Source organism: Canis aureus, chromosome 15 (genome assembly GCF_053574225.1).
Source record: "Canis aureus isolate CA01 chromosome 15, VMU_Caureus_v.1.0, whole genome shotgun sequence".
In the NCBI taxonomy this organism is placed as follows: Eukaryota; Metazoa; Chordata; class Mammalia; order Carnivora; family Canidae; genus Canis; species Canis aureus.
The window spans coordinates 51,401,028-51,422,445 of record NC_135625.1 but is presented as its reverse complement, the minus strand read 5'-3'; the positions used below and the strand labels follow the sequence as shown (position 1 = coordinate 51,422,445).

The 21,418-nt window shown below is 45.8% G+C and overlaps 2 long non-coding RNA genes across 3 annotated transcripts; one reads left to right on the top strand and one right to left on the bottom strand.

Annotated features, from left to right (window-relative positions):
- Positions 1-1,675: 1,675 nt before the first annotated feature.
- On the bottom strand, positions 1,676-12,114 carry LOC144284726 (uncharacterized). Of its 2 annotated transcripts, none has more exons than XR_013353182.1 (3): positions 11,968-12,114; positions 6,433-6,532; positions 1,676-2,048 (listed from the first exon to the last, which is right to left on the bottom strand). It is a non-coding gene; the product is annotated as an uncharacterized LOC144284726 (long non-coding RNA). The 2 variants fall into 2 exon arrangements; XR_013353183.1 differs by having other exon boundaries at positions 1,676-2,044.
- Positions 12,115-14,248: 2,134 nt separating this feature from the next.
- Positions 14,249-16,440, top strand: LOC144284042 (uncharacterized). Its single transcript, XR_013352517.1, has 3 exons — positions 14,249-14,577; positions 15,801-15,948; positions 16,057-16,440. It is a non-coding gene; the product is annotated as an uncharacterized LOC144284042 (long non-coding RNA).
- Positions 16,441-21,418: the final 4,978 nt, after the last annotated feature.

Below are 21,418 nucleotides of genomic sequence, written 5' to 3'. Positions count from 1 at the left end.
CCTCCAGAAATGGGAGACAATGTATCTCTGTTGTTTAGGCTGCAAGTTCATGGCTCACATTATGGTGGCCCCGGGAAACTGGAGCAATGCCCAAAGCATCAGCTGGTTCTGCCTCCTGCCTGCCAGGCTGGTGTGTCTGCCCGCCTGCCACGGCCCTGTCCCAGCCCAGCCCAGCCATCAGAGGGTAGCGTCAGCAAGACTGGGGTCTTGGGCCCCGTGCACATGAGACTGAAACCCTCGGCCAGCCTCACACACCTGTGGACCCCCAGCACCAGAGCATCAGGAGAGGGACAGAGGGACTGGCTCAGCTGAGGCCCGAGACAAGCCGCTGGCTGGTGGAGCAGCAGCTGGTGGGAGAGGGCCTCTGGCCCAGGGCCTGGAGGGCTTGGGTGTCCATCCAGCTCTGTCATGTAGCAGTGCCGGCAAGAGCTGCCACCACCGAGGCTCCCACCTGTGAAATGCATGCCTCATGCTTCCCAGCCACGGGTCCCAAGGGCGTGCCCACGTGCAAGGGTAGTTTTCTTTATCATGAGAATTGGGGAGCTCCTGGCATTTTGGGGTGTGGAGTGCTAGGCACCTTGTAATCATGGTGCTTGCTCCCTGTCCTTCCTGGCTTGCCATTTGCTCTCTGACTTCTTTCTCTCCCTTTCTTTCTTTCTTTCTTTCTTTCTTTCTTTCTTTCTTTCTTTCTTTCTTTCTTCTCTTTTCTTTTTTTTGAGAAAGGACGAGTCATTCTTGTGCCCCCAAAGTTCCTGCTAATTTAGTGTCATTTGCATCTGCAGCCTTTTAGGTTATTTAACTTGTAAATTTCCCTCAATAATTCCAGCTCTATTACTTTCAGAGTCCTGATTGCAGCACTTAAATTTTTTAGTATTCCATGCACCTCCTTCCAAGATGTGTGGGTGCAGCCGCCATCAGAGCAGCCAGAAAGCCCTCCAACTCCCATCTGGAGGCTGCGACTTGACAGATCCACGGTGAGTGCTGTGCCCAGGCTCTGAGAGAAGGGAGGGGGGCAAAAATGGGTTCTCACCGGGCTCTGCACACCACGGGCCTTTTCCAAGGATTGTCCACAAATGTGCAACCCCTCGTGCACTGGTAAAGCCCTGCCAGGGGAGGCACCTGCTGTCCCTCCTCTTGGTCCTCCATGGGGGATTTCACATGGGTCCCATCTCAACTCCACGCGCTGCAGGGTGGATTTCCACCCCCTAGGGTCCCCATCCCACCCCTGGGTTCATCCTCCATCCTTTCTGGTCTTGCTCTGTGATTCAGGGGCTGGCCCTGAAGGCTGGACTCCCAGCAGGAGCTCAGAGGGAGACTCATCTGGGTGCCTGAGGACCATTGTTCTTTCAGAGAGGCCCCCCCTCCACCTCCAGCTCACTGGGCTCCACTAACAAGATCTTCCTCTTCGGGTGCCTGGCTGGCTCTGTCCCTAGAGCATGAGAGTCTCAATTTCAAGGTTGCAAGTTCAAGTCCCATGTTGGGCATGGAGGATAGATAGATAGATAGATAGATAGATAGATAGATAGATAGATAGATAGATTCCTCCTTCAGGCTGGGGAGGGTCCCAGTTCTGTTGTGGCTACTCTTGGGGCAGTGTGTTGCCTGTACCCTGCCCACACCTCTGCAAGTTCCCTTCCACTCTGGTTGTTGCCAAATAAACCACATCAAGCCTTAGTGATGGAAAATGATCACTTTAGTACATTCCTGGGTTCTGGGGGGTTAGGAACTCAGACAAGGCAAAGAGAGGCGAGTAGTCTCCACTTCTCAGCCAGGAAGACTGGAAGGCTGGGGGACTTGGCAGCCAGGGCTGGAATCATCTGGAGGCTTCCTCGCTCACATAAGGTCTAACAGCTGAGACTGGCCGTCAGCCAGAACTCCTACACATGGCCTCTTCATCTGGTCGCTCCACACAAGCTGGCTTGGGCTAGCGTCCCAGGAGAGCACAGCAGAAGTCCATGGCATTTGTATGATCTTGCCTTGGAAATCACATAGTGTTACCTCCACCAGCTCCTGTTGTCGCAGGCAGGCCGAACCGCTCCTGCAGCTGCCTGGGGAAAGTGCATGTGGCTGTACTTGGGGCTGAATGTCAGGTCAGCCACTGGCTTCCCACTGGGGCCTGGGAGGGTGTGGCTAACGGGAGGAAGATTTTCTCTGTTCATGCCCTGCGGCTGCCAGGGACACTGCAATGGTAAGCTTCTGGCATTTTCTGCTTCTCAAGTAAGATAGATTTTTGCCTGATAAAAGGATTTCCCTAGATCTATGAATAGAGACATTAAGATAGATGAAGAATTTTAGATGCTGGGGGATTACTGAGCCATGGGAGGTTTGGTCCTGCAACCCAGAGAGAACAGTAAGTTTTGACTTGTCTGTAGCAAATGATGTTGGGATGTGCTCTCTCTACGCTCCTTCAGCAGAGTACACCATTAAATGCAGTGTACATTTCTTCCCTTTTTTGATGGGAATGCTATATTTGATGAAAATGGAATATGGCCTTTTAACTTTAATTTCAAAAATGGTTCTGGAACATTTTAATAAAACGAGTGAGTAATTATAGACCCTAGATTTTGTATGTATACAAAGGTTACCTTCTTTTGCCATCTTTAAAGGCAAGTTAAAATTAGTAGAACCTGAAATAAAAGCTATAAAAATGACACAGAATCAATATAAATAATTCTGACATTGAGAAGCAAATTGTAACAAAAAATTTTCAGATCTCATAAAAAGCACTAATTAACTCAGGGGAACGAATAAAGTTTGCATAGAAGCTATAAAAGGTTTGGGGATTGTTTGATAATCCAGTTAATGAATCATATGAACACACTGGAAAGGATGTAACTTCTTTGCTAATTTGACAAGAAATGCTGACATTGACAAAGAAAGATAAAACTCCCACGGCACCGCGTCAAGGAGGCTGTCCGTGACACCCTGATTAATACATGTCATTAATTCAGAGGGGTTTAAGATTAGTCCCGGAGCAAAAAATAACTTGAAATGCACTGCAACCTTCAAATTCATATGTGAAACTTGATAGAGATATCCTCAAATGTGGGTATCTTTAACATTTATAATAATGATTACCAGCAATGCATTGTGAAATTGTTTTGCTCAGGGTCCAATCAGGAGACAGAAACCACCTAGCAATTTGAACAAGGAAAGTTTAACATAAAGAATTAATTTTAACAGGGGATTGGAAGGGTGCCTGGGTGGCTCAAGCAGTTAAGCAGCTGCCTTCCACTTAGGTCATGATCCCGGGGTCCCAGGATAGAGCCCGACCTCAGACTTCCCGCTTAGCAACGGGGTCTGCTTCTCCCTCTGCTTCTCCCCCCTCTCCTGCACTCTCTCTCTCTCTCTCCCAAATAAATAAATAAAATCTTTTAAAAAGGACTCCTGGGATCCCTGGGTGGCGCAGCGGTTTGGCGCCTGCCTTTGGCCCGGGGCGCGATCCTGGAGACCCAGGATCGAATCCCACATCTGGCTCCCAGTGCATGGAGCCTGCTTCTCTCTCTGCCTGTGTCTCTGCCCCTCTCTCTCTCTGTCTGTGTGACTATCATAAATAAATAAATAAATAAATAAATAAATAAATAAATAAATAAAAGGACTCCTGGGTGGTTCAGTTGATTAAGCAGTTAAGTATCTGCCTTCGCCTCAGGTCATGATCCCAGTGGCTTGGGATCAAGTCTGCATGGGGATCCCTGCTCAGTGAGGGAGCCTGCCCCTCCTCCTTCTTGTGTGCTCTCTCTTGCAAAAATAAATAAATATGAATGTTAAAAAATGTTTTAAAAAGTCCCAGGGGTTTGGGGTACTAAGGAATTGGCTAAAAAGAAGTAAAAAGGATTAACACAGGCTCAGGAGACCCAGCCAGCAGCCATCACCCTGGGTGAGACAGAGCACCCATGAGGAGGTCCCTCTGCAGGGCTGAGATCCAGAACTTACTGGAGAGTGTGTGGCTCACCGCACTGCAGAGGAGTCACTGAGGTGCCAGGTCAGCCACACTTGCTGGAAATCTGCCCCTTGGGGTGCCAGGGGCCATCCCTAGGGAGGTGCTCTGCCTGGAACCCGCCCCAAAGCCACAGGACAAAACCAGAGGGTGCTGTTCATGCACCCCGGGCCCCTGAAGCTGCTGCCAGGGGGTGTCACGGGAAGCTCCCGGTTGCTGGGAAGAGTGGAGCTGGGTGCTGCAGGTGCCACACACACTGCAGGAGCGGCCTGGCTTGCGGGACCAGGTGTGGAAGGATGCTTTCGTGCTACCCGAACCTGCCAAGAGCCACACACCCCTGGGGCACCTGGGAGGCTCAGCAGCTGATCGTGTGCCTTTGGCGCAGGGCGTGATCCTGGAGTCCCAGGATCGAGTCCCACATGGGGCTCCCTGCATGGAGCCTGCTCCTCCCTCTGCCTGTGTCTCTGGCTTTCTCTCTGCGTCTCTCATGAATAAATGAATAAATAAAATCTTAAAAAAAAAAAAGAGCCACATGCCCCGACCGGGAAGAGAGCCCGGCTCCTCAGCGGCCCTCCAGCGCCCTCTCCTGACCAACTAGAAAGCAGCAGCGAGAGGATGTTAGCGATGTGCAGGCACCTGATATCTGGAACAGAATGAAGGAGACTTTTCTAGATTGATAAATCACTAAATTTGAATCCACCGTGCTAGAGGAAAGACTGGCTTCTCAATTTCTCTGATCAGATTTTGTCAATTGAAGAGTTAGCCAAACCACTTATGGCCCAAAACTATAAGAATAAAAATATTTTTTTAATATTTAAACAAATCCCCCAAACTGGACCTGCCCCTGCGAGATCTTCCCTTCAAACTTTTTTTTTAAAGATTTTATTTATTTATTCATGACACACACACACACACACACACACACACACACACAGGCAGAGACAGAGGGAGAAGCAGGCTCCATGCAGGAAGCCCAACGTGGGACTCCATCCCGGGTCTCCAGGATCACGCCGTGGGCTGAAGGTGGCGCTAAACCACTGGGCCACTGGGGCTGCCCCCTTCAAACTTTTTAAAAAGATTATCTATTTATTTGAGAGACAGTACGAGCAGGGGGAGGGGCAGAGAGAGAAGCAGACTTCCCACTAAGCAGGGAACCTGATGCAGGGCTCAATCCCAGGACTCTGGGATCATGACCTGAGCCGAAAGCAGATGTTTCACCGACTGAGCCACCCAGGCGCCCCTCCCTTCAAACTTCTTATAAATGTTGCTTATCAAGACCCATATCAGGTCTTAGGCTTCCATGTGAAATTTCTTTGACTACTTTTGGCTAAGCAGATACTTGGCTAAGCCTTCATAAACTGGCTGTGGCCCTAAAGGGAGAATAGCCTACACGCAGCACTTCTGAAACCAGATGTGTGGGTTTTCCACACCAAGCAATTCTCCAATCCTCTGTGATGCCAGCTGGGGGTTCTACAATTCAATCCAACTCTGACACTACCTACCTAGCCAGAGCATCACCTCCCACAGGTGAAGGGCAAGAGGGCACCCACCACACTGCAGATTCCAATCTCAAGTCAACATTGTCACCTGTGCTTCTGGCTTTCAATCAGAGGTTCCTACTACCCCTTCCTCAGGTTGGATAGTTTGGTAGAAAGAGAGAACTCAGAAAAGTTTACTTATTAGGCTACTACATATTAGGCTTATTATTAGTTTATGAAAAAGAGGTACAAGCTCAATTGAAGGGATGACTGGAGGCCAGTGTGGGGGGCACAGAGGGGGAAGCAGGCTCCATGCACTGGGAGCCCAATGTGGGATTCGATCTCAGGTCTCCAGGATCGCGCCCTGGGCCAAAGGCAGGCGCCAAACCTCTGTGCCACCCAGGGATCCCTGTCTTTTTTTTTTTTTTAATGGAGGCCTCATGTCATAGGCTCAGTGGATGAAATTATTGATTTCTCAATATTTTCAATAATCAAAATATTGATTTCTCAATATGAATGATTAGCTCGATTTCCAACCTTCTCTCCTCCCTCTTGGAAAGTAGGCATGGGGTGCTGAAAAACCGACCCTCTAATTGGGAGGTTGGTTCCCCTGGCAACCAGCCTCCATCCTGCGGTTTATCCTGGAGCCTCCAGCCTCAGCCATTTCCTTCACACTCTTTTTTTTTTTTAAGATTTTATTTATTTATTCATGAGAGACACACAGAGAGAGACAGAGACAGAGGCAGAGGGAGAAGCAATCCCAGGACCGTGGGATCACGCCCTGAGCCAAAGGCAGACACTCAATCACTGAGTCACCCAGGCGCCCCTCCTTCATACTTAAGAAGATACTTGTCACTTCAGAGATTCCAAGGTTTTGGAAGTCACATACCAGGAAGTGGGACAGAGACCAAATATATATTGCTTATTGTGTCAAAGGCAATTTTTTATCTGAGTGTTCATTGGGCATTTAGCCCACGCCACTGTCTATTTTTATTTAACTAAAATTTCTAGCCTTACACAAATGTGTCTTCTTTTCCTGGAATGTGCAGAGAATCCTCCATCTCCTTCACAGCAACAGCCACTTCCCACTTTGGACTCTTGTTTGGATGGTGAACTTCTAGAGGGAGGAGATCATGTTATTTATATATTCGAACTTGCACACATAGCAGCATTCAATAAGCATTCATTGCATCAATTAAGAGAGATCCCCTGTTTCCTCAAGTAGATTATAAGCTCCTTGAGGGCAGAGCTAAGGTGAAAGTTGAGGGAAGTCAGAGAGGTCATCCAATCTCAACCCTGGGTGGGTACAGGGGGGAAATGAGGCCTGTAAAGGGGCATATCCTCAGGACCCTGAGGGGCAAGGTCACATGGGTGTCACCTTCAAGCTCATAGCTCTTTCTACCCTTCCTGTGTACATGTGGGTATTGCGGTAGGAGGGCAGAGATGGAGTGAGGAGTGGAGCTGCCTGACCCACCCCCTGGGCCCTGGTGGCTGAGACAGGCATCTGTCCTTCTCTCCATTCTTGGCACAGGTAAATGTGTTGGGAGCAGAACACCAAGAACATCTGTTCTTTAAAAATAAGAGTGGGGGCACCTGGCTGGCTTAGTCGATGGAGCATGTGACTCTTCATCTCAGGTTTGGGAGTTCAAGCCTCATGGTGGGTACAGAGATTACTTAAAAATTAAAAAAAAAATGAAAATGAAAAATAAAAATGACAGTGTTTGGGGACAGGGAATCAAAGTCTTCCAAAATTCCTGATAATCGCAGCAGCAGGCTGGGGCCTAAGTCCTAACGATAGTCTAAAAGGGGGAATTGATGCGTCAAGAAGTATAAACTTAAAAAAATTTCATATTCTTCATTTTCCCTCAAATTGTTGTACCCATTTACAGACTCGTCAACAAAGTATGAAGATGTGTATTTCTCAGATCCCACCACCCTTGTCAACCTTGGATATTCTCAAACCTATGCCAGCATAATAGCAAGCAAATGATTTTTTGTGGTGGTTAATTTGCATTTCTTTAATGATGGGAGGGGTTGAATATATTTTTAAATGTTTGTGGGTCATTTTATTTTGAGCGGTAATACCCTATGGTTGTTATTGCTGATGTTTAATAACAAAAATTCAATGGAGTAAAACTTAAAGATCTAGTTCGCTGTATTAACCAATTTATGAACCAGGCAGTGTCCTGTCTAGCAAGTAGGTGACAGTGCCAAAGGGCTACAGAAGAGAATAGGTCTTGGGATCCCTGGGTGGCGCAGCGGTTTGGCGCCTGCCTTTGGCCCAGGGCGCGATCCTGGAGACCCGGGATCGAATCCCACGTCGGGCTCCCGGTGCATGGAGCCTGCTTCTCCCTCTGCCTGTGTCTCTGCCTCTCTCTCTCTCATTCTGTGACTATCCTAAATAAATAAATAAAATATTTTAATAAAAAAAAAAAAAAAAAAAAAAGAAGAGAATAGGTCTTAAAAGGTAGAGAGGGTGTAGAAAAAAGGAAATTATCAGCAAAGAACCCATTGTTTTAGGCAAAGACAAGGGTAATGGAGGGGGTGTTATCCCAGTGCTGACCAGGAAATTCCCATGTTGACTGGTTAAAGGTTTCTGGGGGGTTGAAACTGCAGTCAGGTTAGTTATTAAGTCTTGGTTTTACAGACCTGGGGCCTTAATGTGAGTGACACCATTTTGGGCTCATGGTTTTCTTTTTAACACTGGATTCCTTTTTTATTTAAGAACTTTTTTTTCCCCTAAGATTTATTTATTTTAGAGAGTGGGGGGAGGGGCGGGGGGAGGGGTAGAGGGGGAGGGAGAAGGGTCTTAAAGGCACAGAGCCCAGTGCAGGGCTGGATCCCACCACCCTGAGATCACAACCTGAGCAGAAATCAAGAGTCAGCCGCCTGGCAGACTGAGCCACCCAGGTGCCCCTCTTTAAACGTTTTAAAAGAGAGAGGTAGGGGCACCTGAGTGGCTCAGTCAGTTAAGCATCTTCCTTTGCCTTTGGTCACAGTCTCGGAGTGCTAGAATGGAGCCCTGCATCGGGCTTCCTACCCAGTGGAGATCCTACTCCTTCCTCTCTCTCTGCCCCTCCTACCCACTCATGTGTGCTCTCTCTCAAATAAATAAATAAATAAATAAGACGTAGAGGGCAGATTCTACTAGTGGATGGCAGCCTACCAGTAGATCACGGAGTATCATGCTTGCACATAGTATGTACTCAATAAACACATGTTGGATTAATGAATGATCATCAAGGGTCCTGCTTGGTAAGGTGTACAGGGGACCATTCTGTCCTGCTCTTTCTCTCCTGACTGATTCTGGGCTGGGGGAGTGAAACCTCTCTCTGCTTTTGTGGGGAGGGGACCCAAGGTGGAGATAAGACACAATGGCACAATATGAACAGGTGTCCTAGTCCTATCTGGCTCAAGTTTTGTAGAGATGGTTCCAGAGAATACACCAGGAAGGGTGTGGCTTATAGAACCTGGCACTCAGATCTTCTTGAGCTTCAAGCCAATACAAATTCTGAATCTCACCAGGAGAGGGAGCCCTAAACTCAGGATGATTCTGAAGTTTGGTTAAGTGCTGTCTTCCAAAATTAACCCTCACAAATTTCCTTTTCCACCTAAAATTCTTCCTTACAAGTTTAAATGGCTGTAAGAGATGTAATTCCTCATCTAGTGTAATTATACATATTTTTAAAAACAAAACTATTATGTGACTCTTAGCTATATATTCAGTGATATCTAAATACCATAGCAATTTGATACCCACCATTTAAAAATACATAAAGTTCTCTTTTAATTATTCCTTTTTATCGATAAACTTACCTTTCCATTCTCTTCCCTCATGTAATTTTATCTTAGTAGAATATACGTAATTCTTGGAAGTCTTTAATGGATTGTCCCTATCATACTTCTCAGCAACAAGAATATAAATGAAAATTTAAGGAAATTTTATATCTTAAGATCATGAGTCTCTAAATACTGAAGAGTTTCTTCTGGTTAGAGTTATTGCCATTTTAATAAATGTAAAGCTCATTAAATCAACAGAAATATGTTCAAATTTTGATAAGTATTGTTAAACATAGAAAGTTAATTTTCTTTGGAAATATCTCTTAATGAGGTGAATGAAGGTGTTTTTATTTTTATTTTCTAGTCTGCTGAAGTAAGACATATTGCTGACCAAATACACCCCTGTGTCTACTGCTTCAAGTTGATTTTGGGCTCTGCCATTAAGAACACCTTTTTAAATTTTATTCATTCATGAAAGAGAGAGGCAGGCCCCATACCCGGAGCCCAATGTGGGACTCGATCTCGGGTCTCCAGGATCACAGCCAAACCGTTGAGCCACCTCGGGATCCCCATTAAGAACACCTTTGAGGGCAGCCCCGATGGTGCAGTGGTTTAGCGCCACCTGCAGCCCAGGGCGTGATCCTGGAGACCCGGGATCGAATCCCACGTCCGGCTCCCGGTGCATGGAGCCTGCTTCTCCCTCTGCCTGTGTCTCTGCCTCTCTCTCTCTCTCTCTCTCTGCATCACTATGAATAAATAATAAAAAATCTTTAAAAAAAAAAAAAAGAACACCTTTGAGAGAGTGGTCAATGTTGAGATGCCTTAAAGCCTGGATGAGAGAGCCTCTGAGGGATGTCTCCTGAGGGCATGACTTTGGTTACATTGTCTACACGTGAAAGCACACTGCAACAAAATTTCCAGGTAGGTAAAACTGACCTATTCCTTCATTCTGCATCTAGGAAATCATCAGTCACTGTAAATTACTTTCCATTATAAGCATTTATTTGCATCCATTTCTTTCTCTCCATTAACTACCCCCTTTTTTGAGAGAGAGAGAGAGAGAGAGAGAGAGAGAGAGAGAATGAGCAAGTGGGGTGTGGCTGTAAGAATTTTCAAACAGACTACCCGCTGAGTGGGGGGCCCCACGCAGGGCTGGACCTCATGACTCTGAGATCATGACCTGAGCCAAAAAATCAAGAATTGGCCACTTAACCACCTGAGCCACCCAGGCGCCCCTCCATTAGCTACCTTTAGCCAGGCCTGTATCTCTTTCTACCTGAACCATGGCAGTGACGTCCAGACCCCTCCTAGTCCTTGCTGCATGTGGTTATCAGATTAGTCTTATGCCTCTTCTGCGCTGCCATTCTTTTGCAAACAAAACAAAATCAACTTTCTGATCTCCTAGAATATGAAGTCTAGACGTTTGTGGCTGTCGTTCAGTGTTCCCTGGGATGTCCATCTCTGTCCTCTTGAACACCACTGGGCCTATTATCTCCCAGGATCCTCTCTCAGTTTGGTGGGCCTCTCCCACCTTGCTCTCCTCCCAGGTTGCAGTCTCTTTGAACCAATGGGAAGTCCCTTTTTGTCAGGTCCTCTCCAGGAGAGGTGGTCTCTTCTGGTCTGCCACTCTCTTCATATGATGGGAAGGGCACATGTGGTTGCTAGCAGAGGTAATATATATTTCTGCAGTCATATAATGTACCAGAAGTAGATTCATCTTGAAATTTATGGGTCAGGGGATAGAAATTTCCAAAAAAATGTTCCTAGGGAATTATTATATATAAATAATGTTTCCTAAGCATCTACTATGCTAGGCACGGGTGGAAGAAATAGAAATTTAAGATATAGTCTATCTTCCCTCAAAGAGGTGATAGTTTCATGGGGGGACAGAAATTCCACACATTAAGATAGCAAATAAGATTGTATAGAATCAAGGGGAGCGTGGGTGGCTCAGCTGGTGGGGTATTTAACTCTTGGTTTTGGCTCAGGTCATGATTTCAGGGTCATAGGCTCCAACCCTACATGGGGCTCTGTGCTCAGTGGGGAGTCTGAGCTTCTCTCTCTCCCTCTCCCTTTGCCCTTCCCCCCTCGTGCTCTCTCTCTCTCTCCAAAATAACTAAATGAAATCTTAAAAAAAAAAAAAAAAAAAAAAGTCTTAGAGAGGGCATCCCTGGTTGGCTCAGCAGTTTAGTGCCTGCCTTTGGCTCAGGGCTTGATCCTGGGGTCCTGGGATCGAGTCCCACGTCAGGCTCCCTGCATGGAGCCTGCTTCTCCCTCTGCCTGTGTCTCTGCCTCTCTCTGTGTGTCTCTCATTAATAAATAAATACTTTTTTAAAAAATTGTGCAAATTCATCCATATGTGTTCTGCAAACAATAAAAAAAACAAGGTCCGATGGAGCAATAAAAACAACAGTAAGCATTAGTTGTTAAGAATGCAAGCTCTCAAAAAAAAAAAAAAAATGCAAGCTCTCCTTTTCCTTCATCTTCATCTCTCCTCCTCCTTCCTTCGTTTCCCTTGAAAAAGGCAAATTGAAAAAAAAAAATTGTCACATCACATCTGTTGAAAGGTAAAGAGGTAAAGTTATCAGTAGTGAAGGGAGTCAAGGATTTGTACCTTCGACAGATTCATCTACGGGAATATCACGACAAAACAGAACTAGCCACCACCTCAAAACACACTTTCGAGGAAACTTCACACCTGAGATGACCTTCACCATTACAAATAATGAAGCATTAGAAACAACCTTGTGACTAGTCCTCCCCAATCAGTACCTATTTCTCCTCCTCTCCTCAGAGTGGAATCCTTGCCCTAGGCCGCAGGGGTACACCCGGGTATACCCGTCCTTCCTTGCCTTTGTATGATCATGTGACCACATGCTGGCCAATGGAGACGTTAGGTGTGCAGCACGTGACTTCTGACTGGGCGCCCCGCCCCTTCCCCTTTTCCATTGGCTGGGCTTGGAATCCACGTGGTTGTGCTAAGGAGCCACCACAGGCAGGCGGTCCGCACAGGAGGGCAGCACCCTGCAGATGGCAGGGCGATGAGATGGGGAGACTGTTTCCCTTCACCACTGAAGCCCCCAGGGCTGTTAGATAAGCAATATTTCAGTTTCCCTTTATTATTTGGAGTCTACTCCAGCAGGCAAGCCTGTATTCTAACACAAATGCAAACGACCAACAATAGGAGATGATGGGCTGGTCTATTGTATTTCTACTCGGTGAGATATTAGGTAGTTCTTGAAGTTATATTTATGAAGGTGTGAAATAAAAATTCTTCAGATATATTAATTTTTTAAAATATGATTAAAAATTGCATATATGGGACATATATATATGTAAGTTTTAAAAGCTCTTATTAAGAAAAATATACTGGAAAATTTTACATGGAAATGTTAATAATGGTTATAGCTCAGGTAATGAAACATCAGGAGATTTAGATTTATTCTCTCATTTTATTATTTAATATATTTTAAAAAAATATTGTATTTATTTATTCATGAGAGACACAGAGAGGCAGACACAGGCAGAGGGAGAAGCAGGCTCCATGCAGGGAGCCTGATGCGGGACTTGATCCCAGGACCCCAGGATCACCTGAGCCAAGGGCAGATGCTCAACCACTGAGCCACTCAGGTGCCCCTATTTAATATTTTTTTTAATAAAAAAATAAGGGGTGCTTGGGTGGCTCAGTCAGTTAAGAGTCTGCCTTCAGCTCAGGTTATGATCCCAGGGTGTTGGGATCCAGCCCTGGATTGGGCTCCCTGCCCAGCAGGGACGGTGCTTCTCCCTCTGCCCCTCTCCGTCTTCCCCTCCCCGACACTCCTGTGCAGGCACTCACTCACTCTCTCTCTAATTAATAAATAAAATGTTAAAAAAAAATAAGAATTTTGTTAAACATATTCCTAAAGTATTCAGCAAGTCTTCTCTGGGGATTGGTTGACTCTGTGCAGGTAATATAGGCATCAGCCAATGGAGTAGGGAGCCCTCTCCTTGCCTGTCTCCTCCCAACAGGCTCCATTGCAAGACTATCCCTGATCACAGCAATCTCATACTTTATTAAGCTCTGTGGCTGCTATTTAATCCCTCCTTTGGGTTAACACCAAGTATCTGGCACATTAGGATGAATCACTTAGGCTGGAGCAGCGTGATAATTTTTTTTTAAGATTTTATTTATTTATTCACGAGAGACACACAGAGAGGGGCAGAGACACAGACGGAGGGAGAAGCAGGCTCCATGCAGGGAGCCTAATGTGGGACTCGATCCCAGGACCCCAGTATTACGCCCTGAGCCAAAGGCAGATGTTCAACCACTGAGCCACCCAGGTACCCTCAGAGTGACAATTTAGTACTTGTGAGGAAGTGGGCACTGGAGATGTAGAGGTTGGAAGGTGAAGAAAGGGAAAGGAGGGAACAAGAAGTAGATATTATCAAACTGAAGCTTTGCCTAAATGTCTTTTGGTGGAGCCACCTACTGCTGATGATCTATTCAACGTCTGCTTCCCTCTTCTTCCTTCCTGGTAGATTAGGAATTTTTTAAGGGGGTAAGCAGTGATTCTCCAAAATGACACACAAGTAGTAGTGGCTATTTTTTTTTCTAGTCTATTGACTCTTTTTTTAAAAAAAAGATTTTATTTATTTATTTATTTATTTGAGAGAGAGAGAGAGAGCACGAGCAGGGGGTAGAGGGAGAAGCAGACTTCTCACTGAGCAGGGAGCCTGACACAGGGCTTGATCCCAGGACCCTGAGATCATGACTGAGCGAAGGCAGATGCTTAACTGACTGAGTCACTCAGGTGCCCGTAGTCTATTGACTTTCTTTGTTTTTTTAAGATTTTATTTATTTATTCATGAGAGACAGAGAGAGAGAGAGAGGGAGAGAGGCAGAGACACAGGCAGAGGGAGAAGCAGGCTCCCTGCCAGGAGCCCAATGCAGGACTCGATCCTATGACCTCGGAATCACATGAGCCAAAAGTAGATGCTCAACCACTGAGCCACCCTGGTGCCCCATCTATTGACTTTCTAATGACATTTTTTTCTAGTCAAGTCAGAAGTTTAAGGGGTGGGGCTTTGGGATCAGCTCTTGTTTTCCTAATGGAAATGGATAGATTTAGTTGACACATGCTTTTCATTCTTTGCCCTTCCCCTCTTTTCATCTGGACCATGGACACAAGGTCTAGAGGCTCAGCAGCCAACTTTTTCCAGGGCATAAAAAGTGGTAACGTTTCAGAATAAAAGTAAAACCAAGACTCACATTCAGTGAGTTTTATATTTATTCATATAAAAATGAACATGTGTCAAAGATTTTATTGCACCCATAAGGGAACAAAGCAAATGTTACAACCTGCTCAAAAGTGGAGCCAAGGAGCACCTGGGTGGCTCAATCAGGTAAGCAACCAACTCTTGATTTTGGCTCAGGTCATGATCTCAGGGTCATGGGATTAAGCCTTCCCCCTCCCCCTGTTGGCTCTGTGCTCAGTGGGGAGTCTGCTTCAGGATTCTCGCTCTCCCTCTGTCCTTTCTCCTCAAATAAATGAATCTTTCTTAAAAAAAAGAATCACCTGTTGAATTTGAATTCCCCAAAGTTTTAGGCAATTGGTTGTGTGTGTGTGTGTGTGTGTGTGTGTGTGTGTTTGTAAAAGAGAGATGGGGGAGATTTCTGATTTTCCCTTTCTTTTTTTTTTTAAAGATTTATTTATTTTAGGGATCCCTGGGTGGCTCAGCGGTTTGGCACCTGCCTTTGGCCCAGGGCACGATCCTGGAGTCCCGGGATTGAGTCCCATATGGAGCTCCCGGCATGGAGCCTGCTTCTCCCTCCTCCTGTGTCTCTGCCTCTCTCTCTGCCTCTCTCTCTCTCTCTCTCTATCTATATATAAAATAAGTAAATAAATATTCAAAAAAAAAAGATTTATTTATTTTAGTGAGAGAGCACACAAGCAGAGGGAGGGGCAGAGGGAAAGAGAGACTCTCAAGCCGACTCCCCACCGAGTATGGAGCCTGATGTGGGGCTTGATCTCCCCACTCTGAGATCATGACCTGAGCAGAAGATTTTACCTTTTTTAAAAAAAAAATTATTTATTTATTCATGAGACACACAGAGGGAGAGAGAGAGGCAGAGGCACAAGCAGAGGGAGAAGCAGGCTCCATGCAGGGAGCCCAACGCAGGACTCGATCCCCAGTCTCCAGGATCGCTCCCCGGGCCGAAGGCAGGCACCAAACCACTGAACCACCCAGGCTGCCCAAGATTTTACCTTTTTAACTGTCATGCAAGCTATGTGATTTTTAATCATTTTCCAGAATCAAGTAAATAAAAAAAAAAGTAGTTTAGTATTCCATGGAAGTTTCTCAAACCACAAGCCTACAGCAATGACTACTACTTTCTTGCCACTATGTTCATTTTAGTTTCCATTCACCCTTGGACTTAAAATCACAAAACTAATACTGTATATCAAATTATTTTTAACACTGAAAATGGGTTAAATGACAAAACATAGATTATTCTGAATTTAGTTCAATAGTACTAATACCATGGTTTGATTTCCTTTATCATCTCTGCCGTCACTTCTTTTCTTTCTTTCTTTTTTTTTTTTTGTCATTTCTTTTCTTTTGAGAGTTGGAACATCATCCACCCACCTCTTGGGAGACAGATGAACAGAGGTACCTGGGTTAAACACCTGGGAGCAGAACATGCTGGGGATTCGAAACCAGGACACAGAACTTGAGGACTGCATGCTTTCAGAGGGATTCTACTTGGGTCAGGTGAGCAGCCAAGCCCTTCCTGGTGGTACCTGAAATCCAGCCTTCCAACCCACATTTCCTGGAAATCAGAGTAACTCTTACATCTGATTTTTTCAAAATTTTTTTCAGCTTCCATCATCCTCCAGTGGGGTTGAAATTATGTATTCCCAACCAGGGTGGGAACAAATCTCCCTCACCACCTGCTTGGTTTCTCTGTCCTTCCATGTTCTTCTCATCCAGCTAGGATCCTAAATAAAATGGCCATGCCTCCAAATAAGGTTATCACTGATTGAAAATCTACCAGACTGAAAATGTGAGTCATCATTGAAATTCCCTGAAAATTCCAGTTTATAACCACTTCCCCCAAATTCGCATTTATAAATAGAAAAATCAAGAAGGAGCTGTTTTTCTTTTTAAATCAACTTCCTCATCTCTAAAAAATAAGTTTACTGCACAACTTCACCAACACATGTATATTGTTCTGATCAAAGCAATTCTAAATAAAGCCAAACAACATGCTGAAACTTCCTGTTACTTTTCTAGCAAGAGTTGATAACATTCAGCATTAAATTTCACTGTCATCTAAAGGATGTTTAAGGATTTTTCTGGTTCAACTCCAGCAGAAATTACTTGATTCCTTGTTACTATGAAATCCATGGCGACAAAAACAAAAAGACAAATAAGGAAGAATTCTTCATCTTATGAAATTACAGTTGAAGCCACTAAATGTCAGCATTAGGAAGAACAGAAAGGAGGCAGGTTACTACAATACAGCAAGAATGGTAAAAGTTGATTTATTAGTTCAAGATAATATGTATTTTGATTCTGACAGTTACTGCCATATTGCCCTTGTCGGAGTTGTGCCAATTTCACCTTCCTGGAGTAACTAAAGAGGGTGTCTATTTCCACACAGCCCTGCCTTCACCAGCTGTCACATTTTTTCCATCTGATGAAAGGCATAAGGTGGTATCTTGTTGTAGTTTGGTTTTTTGTTTTGTTTTGTTTTTAGAGAGGGAGAGAGAGAGGCAGAGGGATTGGGTGAAAGATTCTTAAGCAGGCTCCATGCCCAGCACAGAACCTGATAGAGGGCTCAATCTCACAACCCTGAGATCAACACCAGAGCCAAAATCGAGTTGGATGCTTCACTGACTGAGCCACCCAGGCACCCCATGTGTAGTTTTAATTTATATTAATCTCATTTTGAGTAGGGGTTAAGTAATATGTCATATGTTTATGAACTATTTGTATTTCCTCCTTGGGGAACTGTATTCACAGAGATCTTTGCCCAGTTTTCTATTTTGTTCCTTTTCCTATTGAATTGTAAGAGCTCTTTATACACCAAGGAGATTTGTCTTTGATGTGACGTACCAATATTTCCCCCCATTCTGCATTTGTCTTTTGACCAAGCAGCTGATTTGGCTCAATGTAAAGAACTTTAATTTCAAAGATTTTCTAAGTATTTGTGTGCCCCAAGAAGGTCTCTTGAGATAGAAGACTTTACTTGGACAGACACAGAAATCTGCCAGCTTAGCATGCACTGATGGACCCACAGGCAATGCTTCCAAGTCAAGAGATGAGAAAAAGGGGACTGAAATTGCTCTGCACAGTGTGTGCAGTGGCCTCTCTGTAATGGGCAGAGATATACACTGGCATATACAGAACCTTTGGGAACATGTTTCTCCTCCTTAAAATGGATTTAATGGCACATTCCAACTAAGGCTTCCCACCAGGGAATGGAAGGGCACCAGGAGGAGGGGTCCTGCCTCACGTCTCCTGACAGGGGATGTCTGAGGATGTGCAGAGCCCCTTTCAGATTGTCCGCACCAGGGCCCCCTGGTGTTTGTTATTCTAGATCCAAAACATCCATTTTTGAAAATATACTGCTGGGGCTAATGGCATCCCGAGGGTTGTCCTGGTGTAGTGAGAGGGATAGACAGATCCCAGCACAAGAGGTTAGCCACCATGCCCTGGTGCACAGTCTTATTATCCGTGTTGACAGAGAGCTAAGTAGCTTGCCCAGGTACCCCCCTGGCATTTGTTGGAGCTGGCTGCCTGCGAGCATGACCTAAGTAAGCTCTCAAGCCCCATCCCATCACAATGCTAAAGCAGGCCCTACAACAGTTTTGGGAGTCAGAAAGGATGGGCCAGCAGCCTCAAACGAGCAAACTTTCAGAGATCTCAGGTAGACTTCTTCCATTTTGAGGTCCATCTACCAAAGGGTCATCTATCCATTTCTCAAAGCTCTGCCAGAACCTGTGCTCAGCCACCTGGGTTCTGCTGACGTTCCCAGAGCATCTCACAAGTGGCCTTTAATTTTTATGCACTCTTGTCTTATTTTCTCACCTAGACACACTCGGACAAAGCCCAGACAGCTTTATCCGTTTTTACCACGGTGGGGGACAGGGAGCTTTGGGAGTAGGCGGACGGATATCCATAGACCTTGGGGTCGGTCGTGTGATGGAGACCCAGTTATCAGGGCCAGTGTCGGGGGACAGGAGCCAGGAAGTCCGGGTGAAGCGACCTAATTTCACGGTGAGTGGAGGGAGGCCCAATGGAGAGCGGGAGGAAAACCCGAGCTTCTGGAGGGAACAACTCTCCCTCCGGGGTAAAGGGTTCTTCCTGCAAGGTCCGCTGGCCTGCAAAGCTTTTGGAGAAATGAAGCCAGGTACAATTTCCTCCCAAGTCGAGCATACTGGGCCAGGCCTGCGGTCCCGCCGGGACACCGGACACTGCCCCGGGCTCCTCGGCGGGGCCTAGAGGCCTCCCCCAGGCCCCGCCCCTCCCCTCCCCCTGCACCACCCCTCCCACCCCGCCTTGGCCCCGCCCACCCCACCAGCCGCCCCGCCCCCGCATTAGCCCCGCCCCGCCCGCCCCGCCCGCCCTCTGACCCCGCCCACAACCCCCCGTCTGGCCGCGCGAGGGTGGCGCGGCGGCCGCAGCGGCGGGGGCGGGGCCAGCCTCACCCGGAATGAAAACAAACGGCAGCGGCTGCCGCATCCGGGCACTCGGCGGGTAGCGGCGGGCGCGGCGGTGGCGCAGGTGAGGAGGCGGCGGCTCGGCGGCCGGTCCCCGACCCGGGTCTCAGCCTCAGCGGCGCCGTGTGACGCCCCGGTTCCCGGCAGGACCCCGAGGCGTCCCCGGCCCAGGGTGGGCGCGGCCACAGCGGGGGGCGGCGGGCGGCGGGCGGAGGCGCGGAGGCCGGCGGGGGCTCGGGGACGCGCCGGCGGTTCGCGCGGCCCTAGGTCTGCGCTGGGCTGGGCCCGGGGGTGGGGGGTTTGGATGGAATTGTCCTGGGGGAGACGCAGGAAGATACGTAGACGCTAAAGTAAATCTCATTAGATGAAAAGCTTGGATCCTAACACCGCTCCTCCCCACATGTCATTTGAGATTTATTTGCAGTCGGAGCTAGATTTTTTCCTGCTAATTGACAAACTGGTTGATTCTGCAGTGCTCTGCTTCTGCATTTGGCATCTCCCCTTACTCTTAGTTTTTGATTGAAGAATCTTTTATTACTCCTCCTAGGTGGAAATGGAATGCATTTTGAATATACGTACGTACATGTGTATTTGAAAAGCTCTGGGTACCATAGATCGATTCTTTGCAGAAGTGGAAGTGAAAATGTTAAAGGAGTGGTTTCTAATGTTTCACTTTCAGTTTGGAGCAGTGATACTAATGAACTTCTGGGCATCCTTCCCCTTCCCCCTCGTTTTATTGAGAAAGAATTGACAGACATCCCTGCTTTTGTGGCTGTAATGTGAGACGTTGTATGGCACGCATGCTGAAACTTTCTGCCTCTAAAATTCAAAACTGGTTTATTAAATTTTTTTTGTTTTGATTTGGTTTCAAGTATGTATCCTCTTTTATTCTGTGGCCTGTAACTGAAGTTTTTGTTAATTACAAAACATCAGGTTAATCCTTTTTAAACGTTAAGTCTCATGCACATAGACCTCCATCTGTTGATTCCCTCCGTGGGCAGAGTGTGAGACACACGTTGCGTTGGTGACTCCCTTTGGGCCTTTAATCAGGCGGTACAAAGAGCTGGCCTCCCTCCATAAGCTGCCCATGAAATGATCACCCCTCCCTGCTGGTATTTTATCCAGAATTCATGAGGACTTTTGAGTAGGGAACTACGTATAGTGGTTGGGTGATTGGTTTGTGCCTGAAAAGCTAAGTACTTCTGTTTTTCTGTGTGAGCAGCTGTTCTGTGAGTGCTTGAAGATCTAGGGTTCTCACGTGGGTCACCTAGATGCACAAGCACCTCTTCGTTGGCGTGTTTGTTCCTTACTCCCTTTCCTCCTCCCGTACTAATTACCCTCTTTCTCCCCTCAGACTGATATAAAATAGGTGTGAACTTTCTTTTAAAATATTTATTTATGGAATACACTGAAGTTAACAAACTTGATTTAAAAATTAGGTGATTTGAGTTTTGGTGGTGTGGAATACTACATGCCCTATATAGAAAAAGAAAAAGTTAGTTATCAAGGTTATATTAGCCTTGTATATATTTTTTTACTCAATAGAACTTGTCTTCATCATTCAGAAACTAATAACTCTTTCACTTTTCTTACTGCTTCTCTGATTTGGCTGTTTGACCTCTCTAGCAGCCTTACCCACCCCTTCAAATTGCTATGCTGGTGAGAGATGAGTAGACAACTCCATTGCTGCCAGAAGCTTCTTTGGGAGAGACTAGTTACCTACACAGGAGAGACCAGCAACAAAGGATTGCGGGACAAAATGCAAAGTCCAGTGTTGTAGGCAGACATCCCCATGCTAGCTATGGCTGTGAACTTTTGTGACTTGGGCCAAGTCCTTTTACAAACCTGGGGCCTGGGTGTTTTCAGCTGTAAAATGATCATCTAACCAGTGTTAGATTTGAATAGTGTACATAGATCTGCTGTTGTGTGCTTATTGGAAAGTATACAAAATTTTTTCCGGCAAAACTTTTTAACTAAAAAAATTCAGTTATAGAGAATGTTGGTATTTCAGAGTTCACATTAGCTTTTATGTTTATCATACTAATGTGCTTGGTCTTTGTGTTAAACTCACCAAAATACAAATAGAAGATAATTTATATATTTATGTTGAGTTGTTTATGAAAGCAGCTTCAAGGATTCATCTTTCTTTCATTTGATCTTTTTTCTTACATCAGAGAGTAATAGTTTAGGAAATAGAAAAGTATAATAAACCTTGCTACATATTAGCAACTTTGAAATGTATATTTTATGTAACATATAATATGTAATTGTATATAGTATCTTTTAACATACCTATAGACAATGTATATTTTAGAGAAGTTTATAGCTAGTTAAAACCTAATATAGGGATGCCTGGGTGGCTCAGCAGTTGAGGGTTTGCCTTTGGCTTCGGGCGTGATCCCAGATTTCCGAGGGATTGAATCCTGCATTGGGCTCCTTTCGTGGAGCCTGCTTCTCCTCCCTCTGCCTCTCTTTCTGTGTCTTTCATGAATGAATAAATAAAATCTTAAAAAAAA